At 35.7% G+C, this 5,446-nt stretch overlaps 1 pseudogene; it reads right to left on the bottom strand.

The window, feature by feature from the left end:
* Window positions 1-839: 839 nt before the first annotated feature.
* Window positions 840-1,577, bottom strand: LOC150021506 (pre-mRNA-splicing regulator WTAP-like; annotated as a pseudogene).
* Between the last annotated feature and the right edge of the window lie 3,869 nt (window positions 1,578-5,446).

Raw genomic sequence — 5,446 nt, 5'->3', positions numbered from 1 at the left:
CCTGTAAAATCAAAATCCTAAAAGCACAAAAAAAATCATCATAGTATTCCTTTTAAAGTTAAAAAAAACCCAATTATTTCAAGACACATTTAATTTAATATCAAGAATGTGATAAAAAAGCCCCCAATAAATGAAGGAACACATTCCCCATTAACATTAATGACAATGCTCTTTCAACATGTGCCTATTGAATGGAAAGGAGGTTTAATAAATTTCACTATTAAAGAAATAATGCAGTGAAGCTCATCACAGTCAATATCCTTATACAACTAGTTGTGAAATGAATGTTTATAATGCTTCAAACAGTTTAAACCTGAAGTTTGATACCACCCTTCATTTTTGTACAGTTCTCAATAAGATTATGTACAATATTAGCAATCATTCAAAGAACAAACCATTAATTAAAAACATATTGACTTAAAGCTAATTCAAGTAATATAGAGCCCCAAACTCAATGGTTAACTATATGAACTACTTGTACTGGTATCTATGATTTGATTCTCTTATAACTATTAAATTGTTTCTTAGCAAATAAAGCCTTTAAAGGCAAAATTCACTTCACTTGAGTTTTCACCAAGAAGTTCAACAACAATCTCAAACTCCACAGTTGTATTGGCAAACTGTTATACAGTGTCTCTAAGTCACTATGCTCAAGATTGAGCAACACATATTCCATTTTTACACTTTACTCGAATTTTATATGTTAAAATTCATTATTTTAAATCCCTAGGTTTTTATTCCTCCAAACTGTCTGAAGACACAGCGTGCCACAGACTTAAAACTTCTGTTTCTCCTTCTATTTTCTTCAAACAGAAACACTTCTCAAGTGTCTACACATCCTAGAAGGGAAATTTTTTGGTGGTGGGTGTTTCTTCAGAATAGTTGGATGACATTAGGCCTCCGAAGCAAGAGGAGGAGGAAGAGAAAAAGGCTGCAACACAAGATTTATCTGGTAAGTTTTACATAAACCATTACAAGCTGGAAGTATAAGAATGTGGCTTTTTTTTTTTTCTCCTCTTAAGTGTCTCAGTCTTGGTGTGGAAACTTGTCCCACCACCGATTTCTCAGAATGGGACTGTTAGGGAAGTCTTGACCGGGATGGGGGTGGGGTACTATTTGTTTGACTATCAGGTGTAAACTTCCAGGCACTCGATTCATTTTGTGCTTGTTCATTTTGTCTTCAGTCTGATCTAGTTCACCTTTAATTTTAAGAAAGACAAGTTGATCACAGGATCTGTCATTGTTGATCTCAACTGGGCAACACTGAGCTGCTGGACTTGCTGAAGATACTGGATTTGAGGAGTACCTTCTGGCATCTCTTGCTCCTTGGTTGCTAGTCTCTTTACAAGGATGTTTCCTCTGCATACATACCCTTGCTATTGTTGCTTTAGTTTTTCTTCTTACTCCTTTAAGCCAGTTATATCACTAGAGTTCACACATGTGCATTGTCCTCCAAAGCTTACACATACATATGTTTCATACTATTTCCATCTTAAAGTTAACTCATTTCATGCCATAACTTTAAAGTCTGTCTCACTCAGTCAAACCTTTTTGGGAAGAGGTTTCTTGTTGGTCATCTGGAACCCTCTCCAGACAGAGGTTGCGCTGACATCGCCCAGTCACATAGGCCGAGGCTGTGCTTCTTGATGTCTGCACAGTCTGCTGGATCACACTACGGCTGGCCCCCATGCTCCCCTTATTGTGAGTTTTAATCAAGAATAGATACAAATTTTTTAAAAAAATCCTTTCAAAATCTATGGAAATAATAAAATATATCAATCATTAATTGAGTAGCCAATATGTTCATATAGCTTTACTCATTTCATTGAATAATATTCTTCCAATATTTTTTCAATTTTACTTTATCAACACACTAATCTAAGTGACAGATCATTGTGGTAAAACTCACAACACAACTTCATTAACATTTGGTATTTCTATCTGTGATAGGCTGAATAATAGCTTCCCAAAGGATTTCCATATCCTAATCCATGTATCCTGTGAATGTTACCCTATATGGCAAAAACAAAAAACAAACAAAAACCTCTGTAGCTGTAATTAAGTTAAGGATCTTGTGATGGTAAGATTATCCTAGATTATCCAGATGGCTTTTAAACGGTCTTTATAAAAGAGAGGTGGAGAGAGATTCAATACTGACAGAAGAAAACAATGTAGTATGATCATGGAAGCAGAGATTGGAGAGATGTAGCCACAAGCCAAGGAATGCTAGCAGCTGCCAGAATCTGCTTGACTAGACAAAAAACATATTTTCTCCTAGAGCCTCTAGAGAGAGCACAGTCCTACCCACATCTTGATTTTGGTCCAGTGAAACTAATTTTAGACTTCTGATCTGCAGAACTGTGATAGAATACATTTCTATTATTTTAGTCACAAGTTTCTTGTAATTTCTTACAGTAGCCATAGGAAACCAACATACTACATGCAGATAGTGTATTTCTATTTAAATCTCTACTCTTCAAATTGCTGCACTTCACACACTACTCTTTAAATCACTTGGTAGCTTTGCTTTATTCTATCTTACCTGGCCACTTGGGAGGTCTAGTTCAATTGTGCCTACGCTGGCCCCAGCACCTACTGTATCCTACTGACTCCTCTGTCCTATGCAGCTCCCAGTTGGACAAATAAATGTTTGTGTAAGTCAAAAGCCTATTTTGTTAAATAACTACACATTTCTTTTTACTTAGCATCTCCTTTGAGTGTAATGCTGCTGGGGAACTTTCTCCATTTTTTTAAAATCAATATTTCAGTTTGACATGTTGATGAATTTAGGTTTTAAAATCAACTTATAATAGCCTTAGAAGTGATGCATATCCAGCTTTGCTTTTCAGTTTATTCCACCTTAGTTTAGGCACTCATTTTTTCTATTTTGGATATGTTCAATGTACTACTCACAGTTGTTCTTACTACTAGCTTTGTTTGCTTTTCTTACCCTACATTGCTACAAAATACCAAAGTCCGTTTTTTTTTAAAATGTGGATTGTGTTATCCCACTACTTCAGAACCAATTCTAGTTCCTTAAGAAGTGAAAAATCAAATATCAAGTTTTTCACAGTTGATACACAAACCTTCTTAGGGTTCTTGATTATATTCCACTTCTCTCTTCTCATCCCCAATGAGACTTAATGCTTGCCACACCAAATGCTTCACCACTTTTTTGGATAGTTCAAGTCCTTTGTATTCTTTACCTTAACACCTACTGTTCTTTTTACCCAGAACCATTTTTTCTTTTTTCTTTTTTTAACAAAATGTCCTCTCCACCAACAGACTTGCTTACATTTATTCTAAGTTCCCAAAACATAATTTCCAAGTTTGTATAATATCAATTAGCATGTGGCATTTTACTTTCTTCATATTCACACATCTCTCATACAAGAGTAGAAATTATCCAAAAGTGGAACGTGGTTCTTATGTTTCTTTTTGTCTCAAAAACTTTGCTAAATCAGTCAAATAGTAGACAGTCAGTAATAATATCATGAATAGTGAACTGTAACATAAAATATACTCAATACATACTTGTTGATTGTCATACACAAATGGCACATGAAGGCTCATCTACCTTGCATATTGTCCACGACCGTAAAGATTTGTTGAGTTGATTATGCATTATAGGCCCTGAGCATAGCATGGTGCTTAGTAGGTACATTTACCTTGAATAAATGACCCAATAAGTTATTTACAAAGTGCTTCTATCCTTTAGATTTATGGCTCTATGATTTCATGTCTTCCCTATCATATCACTTAGATTATTTCTTCTAAAACTTTTGCATACTACTCAAGTCCCTCAACCTATAATTTCCTTTCATAGCTTTAACTGCCATCCTAGTTGAGACAATCCAGACCTTCTGGACCAAACTCTTTGATCTTCCATTTTCTTCAGTCTTACCACTGACAAAAGCTTTCTTGTTTTATTTTGTTTTTTACTTTTCTTTCTCCCCAAAATGTCTGTGAATGTCATTAAAATACATCTCTTCTTTACAATTTAAGCACTTATTTTTTATATTTATCAAAATTTCTACCATCAATAATATTGTCTTCTCCTCAGACATCCAATCTCATACACACCTTTAACTCATACTATTGTGCTCTTAAATACTTCTAGTTATCTGCCTTCACAAATTTCAAACAACTTCCTCCCTTCCCTCAAGTCAAGGACTTTACAAAGAAGTGGCTCCTGAAACTTTGGATAGAGGCATTAGTGAATGTGCCTTATATAATATCAAATACTGTTGTAGCTAGAACATGTGAATAGAAAAACAAAACAAAACATATTTTTCCCCCTTGCTAGAGCTGTCTATCCTTTTTAAAGATGATACAAGGACTTTACCTCAGGTAATTGCCTCATAACATGATGCTCATCTTCATTCAAGATCCTTCTCTGACTTCACTCTTTATCTCCAGTCTAATAACTAGGAGATTGCTCAGCATTTCCTGAGAGACATCATTTAGTCTCTGATTTCCTGCTAAATTATTTGTATGGCCTACCTAAAGTGTACCAGCAGGAACTAACAGAATACATGGGAGGATAGAATTGACTGTGCTGGACCAGGATGGGGGTGGGTGCTAAACTGAATAAGGGAGAATTTACTGACATGGGAGTGTCCTCCTATGATTCATAACCTAGCATCCTAGCATAAACATTTGAAGCTTATATGATACACCCCTGATATGGGCTCCTTAAAGTCTGGAAATGGCAATGACCATAATGAATAATGTGGAGATCTGGACTGCCTTTGCAAAGTATTTAGAAAGGGATCAAAAGACTCAGGGATATAAGCATGGCTAAAGAGAGTTTTACACATGTAGGGAGAACTACCACTTGACTATACTGCTTGCAGGGACCAAAAAGAAATGAATTTTATGAAGCCTTGAGGAATTTCTTGGCGAGAAAACCCACCGGTATACCTGAGATTATAGTCACTATTCTGTAGAGGTCAAGTTTGACAGTGACAAGTGCTACCTTGGAACTAAATATGCTAGTGTCAATAAAAAATGATAAGCAAAGTGGGTGTAATTATCATACCAGGCACCACGTTAATTAGACATCTTGGCTTTAATGTTCTGGTATTTTTAGGGACAAGAGAAATGGACAGCAACTAGTAAACACTTTAGCTTATGGAATCACACACAAAAAATCAACACAAGGTTTTTGTCTGCTGTTTCAGATGTTCCCTTCAGAAGATATATATTTTTAAAAATATATATATATATTTAATTTATTTAGTTACAGACCCATCCATGAGCAAGTATTTCTATAGCCAGTTAAGTCTTAACCCATTTGACCAGTGACAGTCTTGCTTCTGTATTCAGGCCTCTGGAGTCAGCCAGTCAGCAGCAAGCCATGCTTCGTAAAGGCAGATAATCAACAAGGCTGCTCCCATAGCAGTGCTTCCTTGGCCAGAAACCACACAATACCTAAATGCTTTCT

This window comes from Furipterus horrens, unplaced genomic scaffold (genome assembly GCF_987537825.1).
Source record: "Furipterus horrens unplaced genomic scaffold, mFurHor1.1.pri manual_scaffold_1, whole genome shotgun sequence".
In the NCBI taxonomy this organism is placed as follows: Eukaryota; Metazoa; Chordata; class Mammalia; order Chiroptera; family Furipteridae; genus Furipterus; species Furipterus horrens.
The sequence above is the reverse complement of the archived record's forward strand: the minus strand, read 5'-3'. Positions and strand labels throughout refer to the sequence as shown.